This window comes from Gorilla gorilla, chromosome 7 (genome assembly GCF_029281585.2).
Source record: "Gorilla gorilla gorilla isolate KB3781 chromosome 7, NHGRI_mGorGor1-v2.1_pri, whole genome shotgun sequence".
Lineage (NCBI taxonomy): Eukaryota > Metazoa > Chordata > Mammalia > Primates > Hominidae > Gorilla > Gorilla gorilla.
In genome coordinates this window covers 155,253,264-155,279,702 of record NC_073231.2, presented here as the reverse complement: position 1 = coordinate 155,279,702, position 26,439 = coordinate 155,253,264, and positions in this window count along the sequence as shown.

Genomic DNA, 26,439 nt, shown 5'->3' with positions numbered 1-26,439 from the left:
GTATGAACATGGAAATATCTACACCACTATCTGTATGAACATGGAAATATCTACACCGCTATCTGTATGAACATGGAAATATCTTCACCGCTATCAGTATGAACATGGATATATCTACACAGCCATCTGGATGAACATGGAAATATCTACACCGCTATGTGTATGAACATGGAAATAGCTACACCGCTAGCTGTATGAACTTGGAAATATCTACATCGCTATCTGTATGAACATGGAAATATCTACACCGCTATCTGTATGAAAATGGAAATATCTTCACCGCCATCTGTATGAACATGGATATATCTACACAGCCATCTGGATGAACATGGAAATATCCACACAGCTATCTGTATGAACAAGGAAATTTATACACCGCTATCTCTGTAAACATGCATACATCTTCACCGCTATCTGTATAAACATGGAAATATCTACACCGCTATCTGTCTGAACATGGAAATATCTACACCGCTATCTGTTTGAACATGGAAATATCTACACCGCTTTCTGCATAAAAATGGAAATATCTACACAGCTATCTGCATATACATGGAAATATCTTCAAAGCTATCTCTTTACACATGGAAATAACTACACCGCTATCCCTATAAACATGGAAATATCTACACCGCCATCTGTATGAACATGGAAATATCTGCATTGCCATCTGTATGAACATATAAATACCTACACCGCCATCTGTATTAAGATGGAGATATCTACACCGCTATCTGCATAAACCTGGAAATATCTACACTGCTACCTGTATAAACATGGAAATATCAGCACCGCTCTCTGTATGAACTCGGAAATATCTACACGGCTATCTGTTCGAACATGGAAATATCTACACTGCTATCTGTATGAACATGGAAATAGCTACACCGCTATCTGTATGAACAAGGAAATATCTACACCACTATCTGTATGAACATGGAAATATCTACACCGCTATCTGTGAAAACATACATATATCTTCACCGCTATCTGTATAAACATGGAAATATCTACACCGCTATCTGTATGAACATGGAAATAGCTACACCGCTACCTGTATAAACATGGAAATATCAGCACCGCTATCTGTATGAACATGGAAATAGCTACACCGCTATCTGTATGAACATGCAAATATCTACACCACTATCTGTATGAACATGGAAATATCTACACCACTATCTGTATGAACATGGATATATCTACACAGCCATCTGGATGAACATGGAAATATCTACACCACTATCTGTATGAACATGGAAATATCTACACCGCTATCTGTGTAAACATGCATACATCTTCACTGCTATCAGTATAAACATGGAAATATCTACACCGCTATCTGTATGAACATGGAAATAGCTACACCGCTATCTGTATGAACATGGAAATATCTACACCGTTATCTGTATGAACATGGATATATCTACACAGCCATCTGGATGAACATGGAAATATCTACACCGCTATCTGTGTAAACATGCATACATCTTCACCGCTATCTGTATAAACATGGAAATATCTACACCGCTATCTGTATGAACATTGAAATATCTACACCGCTATCTGTATGAACATGGAAATACCTACACCGCTATCTGTTTGAACATGGAAATATCTACACCACTATCTGCATGAAAATGGAAATATATACACTGCTATCTGCATATACATGGAAATATCTACACAGCTATCACTTTACACATGGAAATAACTACACCGCTATCTGTATGAACATGGAAATATCCACACCACCATCTGTATGAACATGGAAATATCTGCGCCGCCATCTGTATGAACATATAAATATCTACACCACCATCTGTATTAAGATGGAGTTATCTACACCGCAATCTGTATAAACATGGAAATATCTACACCGCTATCTGTATAAACATGGAAATATCTACACCGCTATCTGTATAAACATGGAAATATCTACACCGCTACCTGTATAAACATGGAAATATCAGCACCGCTTTCTGTATGAACATGGAAATATCTACACCGCTATCTTTATGAACATGGAAATATCTACACCGCTATCTGTATGAACATGGAAATATCTACACCGCTATCTGTATAAACATGGAAATATCTACACCGCTACCTGTATAAACATGGAAATATCAGCACCGCTATCTGTATGAACATGGAAATATCTACACCGCTATCTGTATGAACATGGAAATATCTACACTGCTATCTGTACGAACATGGAAATATCTACACCGCTATCTGTATGAACATGGAAATATCTACAAAGCTATCTGAATGAACATGGAAATATCTACACCGCTATCTGTTTGAACATGTAAATATCTACACCGCTATTTGCATGAAAATGGAAATATCTACACTGCTATCTGCATATACATTTAAATATCTACACAGCTATCTCTTTACACATGGAAATAACTACACCACTATCTGTATGAACATGGAAATATCTACACCGCCATCTGTATGAACATGGAAATATCTGCACCGCCATCTGTATGAACCTATAAATATCTACACCGCCATCTGTATTAAGATGGATATATCTACACTGCTATCTGTATAAACATGGAAATATCAACACCGCCATCTGTATGAACACATAAATATCTACACCGCCATCTGTATTAAGAAGGAAATATCTAAACCGCTATCTGTATAAACATGGAAATATCTACAGCGCTGCCTGTATAAACATGGAAATATCAGCACCGCTATCTGTTTGAACATGGAAATATCTACACCGCTATCTGTAGGAACATAGAAATAGCTACACCGCTGCCTGTATAAACATGGAAATATCAGCACCGCTATCTGTATGAAAATGGAAATATTTACACAACTATCTGTATGAACATGGATATATCTACACAGCCATCTGGATGAACATGGAAATATCTACACCATTATCTGTATGAACGTGGAAATATCTACACTGCTTTCTGTGTAAATATGCATACATATTCACCGCTATCTGTATAAACATGGAAATATCAGCACCGCTATCTGTATGAACATGGAAATAGCTACACCGCTATCTGTATGAACATGCAAATATCTACACCACTATCTGTATGAACATGGAAATATCTACACCACTATCTGTATGAACATGGATATATCTACACAGCCATCTGGATGAACATGGAAATATCTACACCGCTATCTGTGTAAACATGCATACATCTTCACCGCTATCTGTATAAACATGGAAATATCTACACCGCTATCTGTATGAACATTGAAATATCTACACCGCTATCTGTATGAACATGGAAATACCTACACCGCTGTCTGTTTGAACATGGAAATATCTACACCGCTATCTGCATGAAAATGGAAATATCTACACTGCTATCTGCATATACATGGAAATATCTACACAGCTATCACTTTACCCATGGAAATAACTACACCGCTATCTGTATGAACATGGAAATATCCACACCATCATCTGTATGAACATGGAAATATCTGCACCGCCATCTGTATGAACATATAAATATCTACACCGCCATCTGTATTAAGATGGAGATATCTACACCGCTATCTGTATAAACATGGAAATATCTACACCGCTATCTGTATAAACATGGAAATATCTACACCGCTATCTGTATAAACATGGAAATATCTACACCGCTACCTGTATAAACATGGAAATATCAGCACCGCTATCTGTATGAACATGGAAATATCTACACCGCTATCTTTATGAACATGGAAATATCTACACCGCTATCTGTATGAACATGGAAATATCTACACCGCTATCTGTATAAACATGGAAATATCTACACCGCTACCTGTATAAACATGGAAATATCAGCACCGCTATCTGTATGAACATGGAAATATCTACACCGCTATCTGTATGAACATGGAAATATCTACACCGCTATCTGTATGAACATGGAAATATCTACACCGCTATCTGTATGAACATGGAAATATCTACAAAGCTATCTGAATGAACATGGAAATATCTACACCGCTATCTGTTTGAACATGTAAATATCTACACCGCTATCTGCATGAAAATGGAAATATCTACAAAGCTATCTGCATATACATGGAAATATCTACACAGCTATCTCTTTACACATGGAAATAACTACACCGCTATATCTATAAACATGGAAATCTCTACACCGCTATCTGTATAAACATGGAAATATCTACACCGCTATCTGTATAAACATGGAAATATCTACACCACTACCTGTATAAACATGGAAATATCAGCACCGCTATCTGTATGAACATGGAATTATCTACACCGCTATCTGTATGAACATGGAAACATCTACACCGCTATCTGGATGAACATGGAAATATCTACACCGCTATCTGTATGAACATGGAAATATCTAAACCGCTATCTGTTTGAACATGGAAATATCTACAACGCTGTCTGCTTGAAAATGGAAATATCTACACAGCTATCTGCATACACATGGAAATATCTACACAGCTATATCTTAACACATGGAAATAAGTACTCCGCTACCTCTATAAACATGGAAATATCTTCACCGCCATCTGTATGAACATGGAAATATCTGCACCGCCATCTGTATGAACAAATAAATATCTACACCGCCATCTGTATTAAGAAAGAAACATCTAAACCGCTATCTGTATGAACATTGAAATATCTACACCGCTATCTGTATGAACATTGAAATATCTACACCGTGGCCTGTATAAACATGGAAATATCAGCACCGCTATCTGTATGAACCTGGAAATATCTACACCGCTATCTGTATGAACATGGAAATATCTACACCGCTATCTGTATGAACATGGAAATAGCTACACCGCTATCTGTATGAACATGGAAATATCTACACAGCCATCTGGATGAACATGGAAATATCTACTCCGCTATCTGTGTAAACATGCATAGATCTTCACCGCTATCTCTATAAACATGGAAATATCTTCACCGCTATCTGTATGAACATGGAAATATCTACACCGCTATCTGTATGAACATGGAAATATCTACACCGCTATCTGTTTGAACATGGAAATATCTACACCGCTATCTGCATGAAAATGGAAATATCTACACCGCTATCTGCATGAAAATGGAAATATCTACACTGCTATCTGCATATACATGGAAATATCTACACAGCTATCTCTTTACACATGGAAATAACTACACCGCTATCTGTATGAACATGGAAATATCTACACCGCTATCTGTATGAACATGGAAATTTGTGCACCTCCATCTGTATGAACATATAAATATCTACATCGCCATCTGTATTAAGATGGAGATATCTACACTGCTATCTGTATAAACATGGAAATATCTACACCGCTATCTGTATAAACATGGAAATATCTACACCGCTATCTGTATAAACATGGAAATATCTACACCACTACCTGTATAAACATGGAAATATCAGCACCGCTATCTGTATGAACATGGAATTATCTACACCGCTATCTGTATGAACTTGGAAATATCTACACCGCTATCTGTTTGAACATGGAAATATCTACACCGCTGTCTGCATGAATATGGAAATATCTACACAGCTATCTGCATACACATGGAAATATCTACACAGCTATCTCTTAACACATGGAAATAAGTACTCCGCTATCTCTATAAACATGGAAATATCTACACCGCCATCTGTATGAACTTGGAAATATCTGCACCGCCATCTGAATGAACATATAAATATCTACACCGCAATCTGTATTAAGAAGGAAATATCTAAACCGCTATCTGTATGAACATTGAAATATGTACACTGCAATCTGTATGAACATTGAAATATCTACACCGCTGCCTGTATAAACATGGAAATATCAGCACCGCTATGTATATGAAAATGGAAATATCTACACCGCTATCTGTATGAACATGGAAATATCTACACCGCTATCTGTATGAACATGGAAATAGCTACACCACTATCTGTATGAACATGGAAATATCTACACAGCCATCTGGATGAACATGGAAATATCTACTCCGCTATCTGTGTAAAAATGCATAGATCTTCACGGCTATCTGTATAAACATGGAAATATCTACACCGCTATCTGTATGAACATGGACATATCTACACCGCTATCTGTATAAACATGGAAATATCTACACCGCTATCTGTATAAACATGGAAATATCTACACCGCTACCTGTATAAACATGGAAATATCAGCACCGCTATCTGTATGAACATGGAAATATCTACACCGCTATCTGTATGAACATGGAAATATCTACACCGCTATCTACATGAACATGGAAATATCTACACCGCTATCTGTATGAACATGGAAATATCTACACCGATATCTGTATGAACATGGAAATATCTACAAAGCTATCTGAATGAACATGGAAATATCTACACCGCTATCTGTTCGAACATGTAAATATCTACACCGCTATCTGCATGAAAATGGAAATATCTACAAAGCTATCTGCATATACATGGAAATATCTAGACAGCTATCTCTTAACACATGGAAATAACTACACCGCTATATCTATAAACATGGAAATATCTACACCGCCATCTGTATGAACATGGAAATATCTGCACCGCCATCTGTATGAACATATATATATCTACTCCGCCATCTGTATTAAGAAGGAAATATCTAAACCGCTATCTGTATAACCACGGAAATATCTACACCGCTGCCTGCATAAACATGGAAATATCAGCACCGCTATCTGTACGAACATGGAAATATCTACACCGCTATCTGTATGAACATGGAAATATCTACACCGCTATCTGTAGGAACATGGAAATATCTACAAAGCTATCTGAATGAACATGGAAATATCTACACCGCTATCTGTTTGAACATGTAAATATCTACACCGCTATCTGTATGAACATGGATATATCTTCACAGCCATCTGTATGAACATATAAATATCTACACCGCCATCTGTATTAAGAAGGAAATATCTAAACCGCTATCTGTATAAACATGGAAATATCTACACCGCTATCTGTATAAACATGGAAATATCAGCACCGATATCTGTATGAACATGGAAGTATCTACACCGCTATCTGTATCAACATGGAAATATCTACACTGCTATCTGTATGAACATGGAAATAGCTACACCGTTATCTGTATGAACATGGAAATAGCTACACCACTATCTGTATGAACATGGAAATATCTACACCGCTATCTGTATGAACATGGATATATCTTCACAACCATCTGGATGAACATGGAAATATCTACACCGCTATGTGTATGAACATGGAAATATCTACACCGCTATCTGTATGAACATGTATATATCTACACAGCCATCTGGATGAACATGGAAATATCTACACCGCTATCTGTGTACACATGCATAGACCTTCACCGCTATCTGTATAAACATGGAAATATCTACACCGCTATCTGTATGAACATGGAAATATCTACACCGGTATCTGTGTGAACATGGATATATCTACACAGCCATCGGGATGAACATGGAAATATCTACACCGCTATCTGTGTAAACATGCGTACATCTTCACCGCTATCTGTAAAAACATGGAAATATCTACACCGCTATCTGTATGAACATGGAAATATCTACACCGCTATCTGTATGAACATGGAAATATCTACACCGCTATCTGTTTGAACATGGAAATATCTACACCGCTATCTGCATGAAAATGGAAATATCTACACAGCTATCTGCATATACATGGAAATATCTACACAGCTATCTCTTTACACATGGAAATAACTACACCGCTATCTGTATGAACATGGAAATATCTACACCGCCATCTGTATTAAGATGGAGATATCTACACCGCTATCTGTATAAACATGGAAATATCTACACCGCTATCTGTATAAACAGGGAAATATCTACACCACTATCTGTATATACATGGAAATATCAGCACCGCTATCTTTATGAACATGGAAATATCAGCCCCTCTATCTGTAAGAACATGGAAGTATCTACACCGCTATCAATATGAACATGGAAATATCTACACCGCTATCTGTATGAACATGGAAATACCTTCACCGCCATCTGTATGAACATGGATATATCTACACAGCCACCTGGATGAACATGGAAATATCTACACCGCTATCTGTATGAACATGGAAATAGCTACACCGCTATCTGTATGAACATGGAAATAGCTACACCACTATCTGTATGAACATGGAAATATCTACACCGCTATCTGTATGAACATGGAAATATCTTCACCGCTATCAGTATGAACATGGATATATCTACACAGCCATCTGGATGAACATGGAAATATCTACACCGCTATGTGTATGAACATGGAAATAGCTACACCGCTAGCTGTATGAACTTGGAAATATCTACATCGCTATCTGTATGAACATGGAAATATCTACACCGCTATCTGTATGAAAATGGAAATATCTTCACCGCCATCTGTATGAACATGGATATATCTACACAGCCATCTGGATGAACATGGAAATATCCACACAGCTATCTGTATGAACAAGGAAATTTATACACCGCTTTCTCAGTAAACATGCATACATCTTCACCGCTATCTGTATAAACATGGAAATATCTACACCGCTATCTGTCTGAACATGGAAATATCTACACCGCTATCTGTTTGAACATGGAAATATCTACACCGCTTTCTACATAAAAATGGAAATATCTACACAGCTATCTGCATATACATGGAAATATCTTCAAAGCTATCTCTTTACACATGGAAATAACTACACCGCTATCCCTATAAACATGGAAATATCTACACCGCCATCTGTATGAACATGGAAATATCTGCATTGCCATCTGTATGAACATATAAATACCTACACCGCCATCTGTATTAAGATGGAGATATCTACACCGCTATCTGCATAAACCTGGAAATATCTACACTGCTACCTGTATAAACATGGAAATATCAGCACCGCTCTCTGTATGAACTCGGAAATATCTACACGGCTATCTGTACGAACATGGAAATATCTACACTGCTATCTGTATGAACATGGAAATAGCTACACCGCTATCTGTATGAACAAGGAAATATCTACACCACTATCTGTATGAACATGGAAATATCTACACCGCTATCTGTGAAAACATACATATATCTTCACCGCTATCTGTATAAACATGGAAATATCTACACCGCTATCTGTATGAACATGGAAATAGCTACACCGCTACCTGTATAAACATGGAAATATCAGCACCGCTATCTGTATGAACATGGAAATAGCTACACCGCTATCTGTATGAACATGCAAATATCTACACCACTATCTGTATGAACATGGAAATATCTACACCACTATCTGTATGAACATGGATATATCTACACAGCCATCTGGATGAACATGGAAATATCTACACCACTATCTGTATGAACATGGAAATATCTACACCGCTATCTGTGTAAACATGCATACATCTTCACTGCTATCAGTATAAACATGGAAATATCTACACCGCTATCTGTATGAACATGGAAATAGCTACACCGCTATCTGTATGAACATGGAAATATCTACACCGTTATCTGTATGAACATGGATATATCTACACAGCCATCTGGATGAACATGGAAATATCTACACCGCTATCTGTGTAAACATGCATACATCTTCACCGCTATCTGTATAAACATGGAAATATCTACACCGCTATCTGTATGAACATTGAAATATCTACACCGCTATCTGTATGAACATGGAAATACCTACACCGCTATCTGTTTGAACATGGAAATATCTACACCGCTATCTGCATGAAAATGGAAATATATACACTGCTATCTGCATATACATGGAAATATCTACACAGCTATCACTTTACACATGGAAATAACTACACCGCTATCTGTATGAACATGGAAATATCCACACCACCATCTGTATGAACATGGAAATATCTGCGCCGCCATCTGTATGAACATATAAATATCTACACCACCATCTGTATTAAGATGGAGTTATCTACACCGCAATCTGTATAAACATGGAAATATCTACACCGCTATCTGTATAAACATGGAAATATCTACACCGCTATCTGTATAAACATGGAAATATCTACACCGCTACCTGTATAAACATGGAAATATCAGCACCGCTTTCTGTATGAACATGGAAATATCTACACCGCTATCTTTATGAACATGGAAATATCTACACCGCTATCTGTATGAACATGGAAATATCTACACCGCTATCTGTATAAACATGGAAATATCTACACCGCTACCTGTATAAACATGGAAATATCAGCACCGCTATCTGTATGAACATGGAAATATCTACACCGCTATCTGTATGAACATGGAAATATCTACACTGCTATCTGTATGAACATGGAAATATCTACACCGCTATCTGTTTGAACATGGAAATATCTACACCGCTATCTGCATGAAAATGGAAATATCTACACAGCTATCTGCATATACATGGAAATATCTACACAGCTATCTCTTTACACATGGAAATAACTACACCGCTATCTGTATGAACATGGAAATATCTACACCGCCATCTGTATTAAGATGGAGATATCTACACCGCTATCTGTATAAACATGGAAATATCTACACCGCTATCTGTATAAACAGGGAAATATCTACACCACTATCTGTATATACATGGAAATATCAGCACCGCTATCTTTATGAACATGGAAATATCAGCCCCTCTATCTGTAAGAACATGGAAGTATCTACACCGCTATCAATATGAACATGGAAATATCTACACCGCTATCTGTATGAACATGGAAATACCTTCACCGCCATCTGTATGAACATGGATATATCTACACAGCCACCTGGATGAACATGGAAATATCTACACCGCTATCTGTATGAACATGGAAATAGCTACACCGCTATCTGTATGAACATGGAAATAGCTACACCACTATCTGTATGAACATGGAAATATCTACACCGCTATCTGTATGAACATGGAAATATCTTCACCGCTATCAGTATGAACATGGATATATCTACACAGCCATCTGGATGAACATGGAAATATCTACACCGCTATGTGTATGAACATGGAAATAGCTACACCGCTAGCTGTATGAACTTGGAAATATCTACATCGCTATCTGTATGAACATGGAAATATCTACACCGCTATCTGTATGAAAATGGAAATATCTTCACCGCCATCTGTATGAACATGGATATATCTACACAGCCATCTGGATGAACATGGAAATATCCACACAGCTATCTGTATGAACAAGGAAATTTATACACCGCTTTCTCAGTAAACATGCATACATCTTCACCGCTATCTGTATAAACATGGAAATATCTACACCGCTATCTGTCTGAACATGGAAATATCTACACCGCTATCTGTTTGAACATGGAAATATCTACACCGCTTTCTACATAAAAATGGAAATATCTACACAGCTATCTGCATATACATGGAAATATCTTCAAAGCTATCTCTTTACACATGGAAATAACTACACCGCTATCCCTATAAACATGGAAATATCTACACCGCCATCTGTATGAACATGGAAATATCTGCATTGCCATCTGTATGAACATATAAATACCTACACCGCCATCTGTATTAAGATGGAGATATCTACACCGCTATCTGCATAAACCTGGAAATATCTACACTGCTACCTGTATAAACATGGAAATATCAGCACCGCTCTCTGTATGAACTCGGAAATATCTACACGGCTATCTGTACGAACATGGAAATATCTACACTGCTATCTGTATGAACATGGAAATAGCTACACCGCTATCTGTATGAACAAGGAAATATCTACACCACTATCTGTATGAACATGGAAATATCTACACCGCTATCTGTGAAAACATACATATATCTTCACCGCTATCTGTATAAACATGGAAATATCTACACCGCTATCTGTATGAACATGGAAATAGCTACACCGCTACCTGTATAAACATGGAAATATCAGCACCGCTATCTGTATGAACATGGAAATAGCTACACCGCTATCTGTATGAACATGCAAATATCTACACCACTATCTGTATGAACATGGAAATATCTACACCACTATCTGTATGAACATGGATATATCTACACAGCCATCTGGATGAACATGGAAATATCTACACCACTATCTGTATGAACATGGAAATATCTACACCGCTATCTGTGTAAACATGCATACATCTTCACTGCTATCAGTATAAACATGGAAATATCTACACCGCTATCTGTATGAACATGGAAATAGCTACACCGCTATCTGTATGAACATGGAAATATCTACACCGTTATCTGTATGAACATGGATATATCTACACAGCCATCTGGATGAACATGGAAATATCTACACCGCTATCTGTGTAAACATGCATACATCTTCACCGCTATCTGTATAAACATGGAAATATCTACACCGCTATCTGTATGAACATTGAAATATCTACACCGCTATCTGTATGAACATGGAAATACCTACACCGCTATCTGTTTGAACATGGAAATATCTACACCGCTATCTGCATGAAAATGGAAATATATACACTGCTATCTGCATATACATGGAAATATCTACACAGCTATCACTTTACACATGGAAATAACTACACCGCTATCTGTATGAACATGGAAATATCCACACCACCATCTGTATGAACATGGAAATATCTGCGCCGCCATCTGTATGAACATATAAATATCTACACCACCATCTGTATTAAGATGGAGTTATCTACACCGCAATCTGTATAAACATGGAAATATCTACACCGCTATCTGTATAAACATGGAAATATCTACACCGCTATCTGTATAAACATGGAAATATCTACACCGCTACCTGTATAAACATGGAAATATCAGCACCGCTTTCTGTATGAACATGGAAATATCTACACCGCTATCTTTATGAACATGGAAATATCTACACCGCTATCTGTATGAACATGGAAATATCTACACCGCTATCTGTATAAACATGGAAATATCTACACCGCTACCTGTATAAACATGGAAATATCAGCACCGCTATCTGTATGAACATGGAAATATCTACACCGCTATCTGTATGAACATGGAAATATCTACACTGCTATCTGTACGAACATGGAAATATCTACACCGCTATCTGTATGAACATGGAAATATCTACAAAGCTATCTGAATGAACATGGAAATATCTACACCGCTATCTGTTTGAACATGTAAATATCTACACCGCTATTTGCATGAAAATGGAAATATCTACACTGCTATCTGCATATACATTTAAATATCTACACAGCTATCTCTTTACACATGGAAATAACTACACCACTATCTGTATGAACATGGAAATATCTACACCGCCATCTGTATGAACATGGAAATATCTGCACCGCCATCTGTATGAACCTATAAATATCTACACCGCCATCTGTATTAAGATGGAGATATCTACACTGCTATCTGTATAAACATGGAAATATCAACACCGCCATCTGTATGAACACATAAATATCTACACCGCCATCTGTATTAAGAAGGAAATATCTAAACCGCTATCTGTATAAACATGGAAATATCTACACCGCTGCCTGTATAAACATGGAAATATCAGCACCGCTATCTGTTTGAACATGGAAATATCTACACCGCTATCTGTAGGAACATAGAAATAGCTACACCGCTGCCTGTATAAACATGGAAATATCAGCACCGCTATCTGTATGAAAATGGAAATATTTACACAACTATCTGTATGAACATGGATATATCTACACAGCCATCTGGATGAACATGGAAATATCTACACCATTATCTGTATGAACGTGGAAATATCTACACTGCTTTCTGTGTAAATATGCATAAATATTCACCGCTATCTGTATAAACATGGAAATATCAGCACCGCTATCTGTATGAACATGGAAATAGCTACACCGCTATCTGTATGAACATGCAAATATCTACACCACTATCTGTATGAACATGGAAATATCTACACCACTATCTGTATGAACATGGATATATCTACACAGCCATCTGGATGAACATGGAAATATCTACACCGCTATCTGTGTAAACATGCATACATCTTCACCGCTATCTGTATAAACATGGAAATATCTACACCGCTATCTGTATGAACATTGAAATATCTACACCGCTATCTGTATGAACATGGAAATACCTACACCGCTGTCTGTTTGAACATGGAAATATCTACACCGCTATCTGCATGAAAATGGAAATATCTACACTGCTATCTGCATATACATGGAAATATCTACACAGCTATCACTTTACCCATGGAAATAACTACACCGCTATCTGTATGAACATGGAAATATCCACACCATCATCTGTATGAACATGGAAATATCTGCACCGCCATCTGTATGAACATATAAATATCTACACCGCCATCTGTATTAAGATGGAGATATCTACACCGCTATCTGTATAAACATGGAAATATCTACACCGCTATCTGTATAAACATGGAAATATCTACACCGCTATCTGTATAAACATGGAAATATCTACACCGCTACCTGTATAAACATGGAAATATCAGCACCGCTATCTGTATGAACATGGAAATATCTACACCGCTATCTTTATGAACATGGAAATATCTACACCGCTATCTGTATGAACATGGAAATATCTACACCGCTATCTGTATAAACATGGAAATATCTACACCGCTACCAGATAAACATGGAAATATCAGCACCGCTATCTGTATGAACATGGAAATATCTACACCGCTATCTGTATGAACATGGAAATATCTACACCGCTATCTGTATGAACATGGAAATATCTACACCGCTATCTGTATGAACATGGAAATATCTACAAAGCTATCTGAATGAACATGGAAATATCCACACCGCTATCTGTTTGAACATGTAAATATCTACACCGCTATCTGCATGAAAATGGAAATATCTACAAAGCTATCTGCATATACATGGAAATATCTACACAGCTATCTCTTTACACATGGAAATAACTACACCGCTATATCTATAAACATGGAAATCTCTACACCGCTATCTGTATAAACATGGAAATATCTACACCGCTATCTGTATAAACATGGAAATATCTACACCACTACCTGTATAAACATGGAAATATCAGCACCGCTATCTGTATGAACATGGAATTATCTACACCGCTATCTGTATGAACATGGAAACATCTACACCGCTATCTGTATGAACATGGAAATATCTACACCGCTATCTGTATGAACATGGAAATATCTAAACCGCTATCTGTTTGAACATGGAAATATCTACACCGCCATCTGTATGAACATGGAAATATCTGCACCGCCATCTGTATGAACAAATAAATATCTACACCGCCATCTGTATTAAGAAAGAAACATCTAAACCGCTATCTGTATGAACATTGAAATATCTACACCGCTATCTGTATGAACATTGAAATATCTACACCGTGGCCTGTATAAACATGGAAATATCAGCACCGCTATCTGTATGGACCTGGAAATATCTACACCGCTATCTGTATGAACATGGAAATATCTACACCGCTATCTGTATGAACATGGAAATAGCTACACCGCTATCTGTATGAACATGGAAATATCTACACAGCCATCTGGATGAACATGGAAATATCTACTCCGTTATCTGTGTAAACATGCATAGATCTTCACCGCTATCTCTATAAACATGGAAATATCTTCACCGCTATCTGTATGATCATGGAAATATCTACACCGCTATCTGTATGAACATGGAAATATCTACACCGCTATCTGTTTGAACATGGAAATATCTACACCGCTATCTGCATGAAAATGGAAATATCTACACCGCTATCTGCATGAAAATGGAAATATCTACACTGCTATCTGCATATACATGGAAATATCTACACAGCTATCTCTTTACACATGGAAATAACTACACCGCTATCTGTATGAACATGGAAATATCTACACCGCTATCTGTATGAACATGGAAATTTGTGCACCTCCATCTGTATGAACATATAAATATCTACATCGCCATCTGTATTAAGATGGAGATATCTACACTGCTATCTGTATAAACATGGAAATATCTACACCGCTATCTGTATAAACATGGAAATATCTACACCGCTATCTGTATAAACATGGAAATATCTACACCACTACCTGTATAAACATGGAAATATCAGCACCGCTATCTGTATGAACATGGAATTACCTACACCGCTATCTGTATGAACTTGGAAATATCTACACCGCTATCTGTTTGAACATGGAAATATCTACACCGCTGTCTGCATGAATATGGAAATATCTACACAGCTATCTGCATACACATGGAAATATCTACACAGCTATCTCTTAACACATGGAAATAAGTACTCCGCTATCTCTATAAACATGGAAATATCTACACCGCCATCTGTATGAACTTGGAAATATCTGCACCGCCATCTGAATGAACATATAAATATCTACACCGCAATCTGTATTAAGAAGGAAATATCTAAACCGCTATCTGTATGAACATTGAAATATGTACACCGCAATCTGTATGAACATTGAAATATCTACACCGCTGCCTGTATAAACATGGAAATATCAGCACCGCTATGTATATGAAAATGGAAATATCTACACCGCTATCTGTATGAACATGGAAATATCTACACCGCTATCTGTATGAACATGGAAATAGCTACACCACTATCTGTATGAACATGGAAATATCTACACAGCCATCTGGATGAACATGGAAATATCTACTCCGCTATCTGTGTAAACATGCATAGATCTTCACGGCTATCTGTATAAACATGGAAATATCTACACCGCTATCTGTATGAACATGGAAATATCTACACCGCTATCTGTATAAACATGGAAATATCTACACCGCTATCTGTATAAACATGGAAATATCTACACCGCTACCTGTATAAACATGGAAATATCAGCACCGCTATCTGTATGAACATGGAAATATCTACACCGCTATCTGTATGAACATGGAAATATCTACACCGCTATCTACATGAACATGGAAATATCTACACCGCTATCTGTATGAACATGGAAATATCTACACCGCTATCTGTATGAACATGGAAATATCTACAAAGCTATCTGAATGAACATGGAAATATCTACACCGCTATCTGTTCGAACATGTAAATATCTACACCGCTATCTGCATGAAAATGGAAATATCTACAAAGCTATCTGCATATACATGGAAATATCTAGACAGCTATCTCTTAACACATGGAAATAACTACACCGCTATATCTATAAACATGGAAATATCTACACCGCCATCTGTATGAACATGGAAATATCTGCACCGCCATCTGTATGAACATACATATATCTACTCCGCCATCTGTATTAAGAAGGAAATATCTAAACCGCTATCTGTATAACCACGGAAATATCTACACCGCTGCCTGCATAAACATGGAAATATCAGCACCGCTATCTGTATGAACATGGAAATATCTACACCGTTATCTGTATGAACATGGAAATATCTACACCGCTATCTGTAGGAACATGGAAATATCTACAAAGCTATCTGAATGAATATGGAAATATCTACACCGCTATCTGTTTGAACATGGAAATATCTACACCGCTATCTGTACGAACATGGAAATATCTACACCGCTATCTGTTTGAACATGGAAATATCTACACCGCTATCTGCATGAAAATGGAAATATCTACACAGCTATCTGCATATACATGGAAATATCTACACAGCTATCTCTTTACACATGGAAATAACTACACCGCTATCTGTATGAACATGGAAATATCTACACCGCCATCTGTATTAAGATGGAGATATCTACACCGCTATCTGTATAAACATGGAAATATCTACACCGCTATCTGTATAAACAGGGAAATATCTACACCACTATCTGTATATACATGGAAATATCAGCACCGCTATCTTTATGAACATGGAAATATCAGCCCCTCTATCTGTAAGAACATGGAAGTATCTACACCGCTATCAATATGAACATGGAAATATCTACACCGCTATCTGTATGAACATGGAAATACCTTCACCTCCATCTGTATGAACATGGATATATCTACACAGCCACCTGGATGAACATGGAAATATCTACACCGCTATCTGTATGAACATGGAAATAGCTACAACGCTATCTGTATGAACATGGAAATATCTACACCACTATCTGTATGAACATGGAAATATCTACACCGCTATATGTTTGAACATGGAAATATCTTCACCGCTATCAGTATGAACATGGATATATCTACACAGCCATCTGGATGAACATGGAAATATCTACACCGCTATGTGTATGAACATGGAAATAGCTACACCGCTAGCTGTATGAACTTTGAAATATCTACATCGCTATCTGTATGAACATGGAAATATCTACACCGCTATCTGTATGAAAATGGAAATATCTTCACCGCCATCTGTATGAACATGGATATATCTACACAGCCATCTGGATGAACATGGAAATATCTACACAGCTATATGTATGAACAAGGAAATTTATACACCGCTATCTCTGTAAACATGCATACATCTTCACCGCTATCTGTATAAACATGGAAATATCTACACCGCTATCTGTCTGAACATGGAAATATCTACACCGCTATCTGTTTGAACATGGAAATATCTACACCGCTTTCTGCATAAAAATGGAAATATCTACACAGCTATCTGCATATACATGGAAATATTTTCAAAGCTATCTCTTTACACATGGAAATAACTACACCGCTATCCCTATAAACATGGAAATATCTACACCGCCATCTGTATGAACATGAAAATATCTGCATTGCCATCTGTATGAACATATAAATACCTACACCGCCATCTGTATTAAGATGGAGATATCTACACCGCTATCTGCATAAACCTGGAAATATCTACACTGCTACCTGTATAAACATGGAAATATCAGCACCGCTCTCTGTATGAACTCGGAAATATCTACACCGCTATCTGTACGAACATGGAAATATCTACCCTGCTATCTCTATGAACATGGAAATAGCTACACCGCTCTCTGTATGAACAAGGAAATATCTACACCACTATCTGTATGAACATGGAAATATCTACACCGCTATCTGTGAAAACATACATATATCTTCACCGCTATCTGTATAAACATGGAAATATCTACACCGCTATCTGTATGAACATGGAAATAGCTACACCGCTACCTGTATAAACATGGAAATATCAGAACCGCTATCTGTATGAACATGGAAATAGCTACACCGCTATCTGTATGAACATGCAAATATCTACACCACTATCTGTATGAACATGGAAATATCTACACCACTATCTGTATGAACATGGATATATCTACACAGCCATCTGGATGAACATGGAAATATCTACACCACTATCTGTATGAACATGGAAATATCTACACCGCTATCTGTGTAAACATGCATACATCTTCACCGCTATCAGTATAAACATGGAAATATCTACACCGCTATCTGTATGAACATGGAAATAGCTACACCGCTATCTGTATGAACATGGAAATATCTACACCGTTATCTGTATGAACATGGATATATCTACACGGCCATCTGTATGAACATATAAATATCTACACCGCCATCTGTATTAAAATGGAGATATCTACACCGCTATCTGTATAAACATGGAAATATCTACACCGCTATCTGTATAAACATGGAAATATCTACACCGCTATCTGTATAAACATGGAAATATCTACACCGCTACCTGTATAAACATGGAAATATCAGCACCACTATCTGTATGAACATGGAAATATCTACACCGCTATCTGTAGGAACATGGAAATATCTACACCGCTATCTGTATGAACATGGAAATATCTACACCGCTATCTGTATAAACATGGAAATATCTACACCGCTACCTGTATAAACATGGAAATATCAGCACCGCTATCTGTATGAACATGGAAATATCTACACCGCTATCTGTATGAACATGGAAATATCTACACCGCTATCTGTATGAACATGGAAATATCTACACCGCTATCTGTATGAAAATGGAAATATCTACAAAGCTATCTGAATGAACATGGAAATATCTACACCGCTATCTGTTTGAACATGTAAATATCTACACCGCTATTTGCATGAAAATGGAAATATCTACACTGCTATCTGCATATACATTTAAATATCTACACAGCTATCTCTTTACACATGGAAATAACTACACCACTATCTGTATGAACATGGAAATATCTACACCGCCATCTGTATGAACATGGAAATATCTGCACCACCATCTGTATGAACCTATAAATATCTACACCGCCATCTGTATTAAGATGGAGATATCTACACTGCTATCTGTATAAACATGGAAATATCAACACCGCCATCTGTATGAACACATAAATATCTACACCGCCATCTGTATTAAGAAGGAAATATCTAAACCGCTATCTGTATAAACATGGAAATATCTACACCGCTGCCTGTATAAACATGGAAATATCAGCACCGCTATCTGTTTGAACATGGAAATATCTACACCGCTATCTGTAGGAACATAGAAATAGCTACACCGCTGCCTGTAAACATGGAAATATCAGCACCGCTATCTGTATGAAAATGGAAATATCTACACAACTATCTGTATGAACATGGATATATCTACACAGCCATCTGGATGAACATGGAAATATCTACAACATTATCTGTATGAACGTGGAAATATCTACACTGCTTTCTGTGTAAATATGCATACATATTCACCGCTATCTGTATAAACATGGAAATATCAGCACCGCTATCTGTATGAACATGGAAATAGCTACACCGCTATCTGTATGAACATGCAAATATCTACACCACTATCTGTATGAACATGGAAATATCTACACCACTATCTGTATGAACATGGATATATCTACACAGCCATCTGGATGAACATGGAAATATCTACACCGCTATCTGTGTAAACATGCATACATCTTCACCGCTATCTGTATAAACATGGAAATATCTACACCGCTATCTGTATGAACATTGAAATATCTACACCGCTATCTGTATGAACATGGAAATACCTACACCGCTATCTGTTTGAACATGGAAATATCTACACCGCTATCTGCATGAAAATGGAAATATCTACACTGCTATCTGCATATACATGGAAATATCTACACAGCTATCACTTTACACATGGAAATAACTACACCGCTATCTGTATGAACATGGAAATATCCACACCATCATCTGTATGAACATGGAAATATCTGCACCGCCATCTGTATGAACATATAAATATCTACACCGCCATCTGTATTAAGATGGAGATATCTACACCGCTATCTGTATAAACATGGAAATATCTACACCGCTATCTGTATAAACATGGAAATATCTACACCGCTATCTGTATAAACATGGAAATATCTACACCGCTACCTGTATAAACATGGAAATATCAGCACCGCTATCTGTATGAACATGGAAATATCTACACCGCTATCTTTATGAACATGGAAATATCTACACCGCTATCTGTACGAACATGGAAATATCTACACCGCTATCTGTATAAACATGGAAATATCTACACCGCTACCTGTATAAACATGGAAATAACAGCACCGCTATCTGTATGAACATGGAAATATCAACACCGCTATCTGTATGAACATGGAAATATCTACACCGCTATCTGTATGAACATGGAAATATCTACACCGCTATCTGTATGAACATGGAAATATCTACAAAGCTATCTGAATGAACATGGAAATATCTACACCGCTATCTGTTTGAACATGTAAATATCTACACCGCTATTTGCATGAAAATGGAAATATCTACACTGCTATCTGCATATACATTTAAATATCTACACAGCTATCTCTTTACACATGGAAATAACTACACCACTATCTGTATGAACATGGAAATATCTACACCGCCATCTGTATGAACATGGAAATATCTGCACCGCCATCTGTATGAACCTATAAATATCTACACCGCCATCTGTATTAAGATGGAGATATCTACACTGCTACCTGTATAAACATGGAAATATCAGCACCGCTATCTGTATGAACATGGAAATATCTACACCGCTATCTGTATGAACATGGAAATATCTACACCGCTATCTGTATGAACATGGAAATATCTACAAAGCTATCTGAATGAACATGGAAATATCTACACCGCTATCTGTTTGAACATGTAAATATCTACACCGCTATCTGCATGAAAATGGAAATATCTACAAAGCTATCTGCATATACATGGAAATATCTACACAGCTATCTCTTTACACATGGAAATAACTACACCGCTATATCTATAAACATGGAAATCTCTACACCGCTATCTGTATAAACATGGAAATATCTACACCGCTATCTGTATAATCATGGAAATATCTACACCACTACCTGTATAAACATGGAAATATCACCACCGCTATCAGTATGAACATGGAATTATCTACACTGCTATCTGTATGAACATGGAAATATCTACAAAGCTATCTGAATGAACATGGAAATATCTGCACCGCTATCTGTTTGAACATGTAAATATCTACACCGCTTTCTGCATGAAAATGGAAATATCTACAAAGCTATCTGCATATACATGGAAATATCTACACAGCTATCTCCTTACACATGGAAATAACTACACCGCTATATCTATAAACATGGAAATATCTACACCGCCATCTGTATGAACATGGAATTATCTGCACCGCCATCAGTATGAACATATAAATATCTACACCGCCATCTGTATTAAGAAGGAAATATCTAAACCGCTATCTGTATAAACATGGAAATATCTACACCGCTGCCTGTATAAACATGGAAATATCAGCACCGCTATCTGTATTAACATGGAAGTATCTACACCGCTATCTGTATCAACATGGAAATATCTACACTGCTATCTGTATGAACATGGAAATAGCTACACCGTTATCTGTATGAACATGGAAATAGCTACACCACTATCTGTATGAACACGGAAATATCTACACCGCTATCTGTATGAACATGGATATATCTACACAGCCATCTGGATGAACATGGAAATATCTACACCGCTATCTGTGTGTACATGGAAATATCTACACCGCTATCTGTATGAACATGGAAATATCTACACCACTATCTGTTTGAACATGGAAATATGTACACCGCTATCTGCATGAAAATGGAAATATCTACACTGCTATCTGCACATACATGGAAATATCTACACAGCTATCTCTTTACACATGGAAATAACTACACCGCTATCTGTATGAACATGGAAATATCTACACCGCCATCTGTATTAAGATGGAGATATCTACACCGCTATCTGTATGAACATGGAAATATCCACACCGCCATCTGTATTAACATGGAAATATCTGCACCGCCATCTGTATGAACATATAAATATCTGCACCGCCATCTGTATTAAGATGGAGATATCTACACCGCTATCTGCATAAACATGGAAATATCTACACCGCTATCTGTATAAACATGGAAATGTATTCACCGCTATCTGTATAAACATGGAAATATCTACACCGCTACCTGTATAAGCATGGAAATATCAGCACCGCTATCTGTATGAACATGGAAATATCTACACCGCTATCTGTGTGAACATGGAAATATCTACACCGCTATCTGTATGAACATGGAAATGTCTACACCGCTATCAGTATGAACATGGAAATATCTACACCGCTATCTGTATGAACAGGGATATATCTACACAGCCCTCTGGATGAAGGTGGAAATATCCACACCGCTATCTGTGTAAACATGCATACATCTTCACCGCTATCTGTATAAACATGGAAATATCTACATTGCTATCTGTATGAACATGGAAATATCTACACCGCTATCTGTTTGAAGATGGAAATATATACACCGCTATCTGCATGAAAATGGAAATATCTACACAGCTATCTGCATATACATGGAAATATCTACACAGCTATCTCTTTACACATGGAAATAACTACACCGCTATCTGTATGAACATGGAAATATCTACACCGCCATCTGTATGAACTTGGAAATATCTGCACCGCCATCTGTATTAAGATGGAGAAATCTACACCGCTATCTGAATAAACATGGAAATATCTGCACCGCTATCTGTATAAACATCGAAATATCTACACCGCTATCAGTATAAACATGGAAATATCTACACGGCTACCTGTATAAACATGGAAATATCAGCACCGCTATCTGTATGAACATGGAAATATCTACACCGCTATCTGTATGAACATGGAAATATCTACAAACCTATCTGAATGAACATGTAAATATCTACACCGCTATCTGTTTGAACATGTAAATATCTACACCGCTATCTGCATGAAAATGGAAATATCTACAAAGCTATCTGCATATACATGGAAATATCTACACAGCTATCTCTTTACACATGAAAATAACTACACCGCTATATCTATAAACATGGAAATCTCTACACCGCTATCTGTATAACCATGGAGATATCTACACCGCTATCTGTATAAACATGGAAATATCTACACCACTACCTGTATAAACATGGAAATATCATCACCGCTATCTGTAAGAACATGGAATTATCTACACCGCTATCTGTATGAACATGGAAATATCTACACCGCTATCGGTATGAACATGGAAATATCTACACCGCTATCTGTATGAACATGGAAATATCTACACCGCTATCTGTTTGAGCATGGAAATATCTACAACGCTGTCTGCTTGAAAATGGAAATATCTACACAGCTATCTGCATACACATGGAAATATCTACACAGCTATCTCTTAACGAATGGAAATAAGTACTCCGCTATCTCTATAAACATGGAAATATCTACACCGCCATCTGTATGAACATGGAAATATCTGCACCGCCATCTGTATGAACATATAAATATCTACACCGCCATCTGTATTAAGAAAGAAATATCTAAACCGCTATCTGTATGAACATTGAAATATCTACACCGCTATCTGTATGAACATTGAAATATCTACACCGCTGCCTGTATAAACATGGAAATGTCAGCACCGCTATCTGTATGAGCATGGAAATATCTACACCGCTATCTGTATGAACATGGAAATATCTACACCGCTATCTGTATGAACAGGGAAATAGCTACACCGCTATCTGTATGAACATGGAAATATCTACACAGCCATCTGGATGAACATGGAAATATCTACACAGCTATCTGTATAAACATGGAAATATATACACCGCTATCTGAATGAACATGGATATATCTACACAGCCCTCTTGATGAACATGGAAATATCCACACCGCTATCTGTGTAAACATGCATACATCTTCACCGCTATCTGTATAAACATGGAAATATCTACACCGCTATCTGTATAAACATGGAAATATCTACACCGCTATCTGTATAAACATGGAAATATCTACACTGCTACCTGTATAAACATGGAAATATCAGCACCGCTATCTGTATGAACATAGAAATATCAGCACCGCTATCTGTATGAACATAGAAATATCTACACCGCTATCTGTATGAACATGGAAATATCTACAAAGCTATCTGAATGAACATGGAAATATCTACACCGCTATCTGTTTGAACATGTAAATATCTACACCGTTATCTGCATGAAAATGGAAATATCTACAAAGCTATCTGCATATACATGGAAATATCTACACAGCTATCTCTTTACACATGGAAATAACTTCACCGCTATATCTATAAACATGGAAATATCTACACCGCCATCTGTATGAACATGGAAATATCTGCAATGCCATCTGTATGAACATATAAATATCAACACCGCCATCTGTATTAAGAAATATCTAAACCGCTATCTGTATGAACATTGAAATAACTACACCGCTATCTGTATGAACATTGAAATATCTACACCGCTGCCTGTATAAACATGGAAATATCAGCACCGCTATCTGTATGAATATGGAAATATCTACACCGCTATCTGTATGAACACGGAAATATCTACACCGCTATCTGTATGAACATGGAAATAGCTACACCGCTATCTGTATGAACATGGAAATATCTACACAGCCATCTGGAAGAACATGGAAATATCTACTCCGCTATCTGTGTAAACATGCATAGATCTTCACTGCTATCTGTATAAACATGGAAATATCTGCACCGATATCTGTATGAACATGGAAATATCTGCACCGCTATCTGTATAAACATGGAAATATCTACACCGCTATCTGTTTGAACATGTAAATATCTACACCGCTATCTGCATGAAAATGGAAATATCTACACAGCTATCTGCATATACATGGAAATATCTACACAGCTATCTCTTTACACATGGAA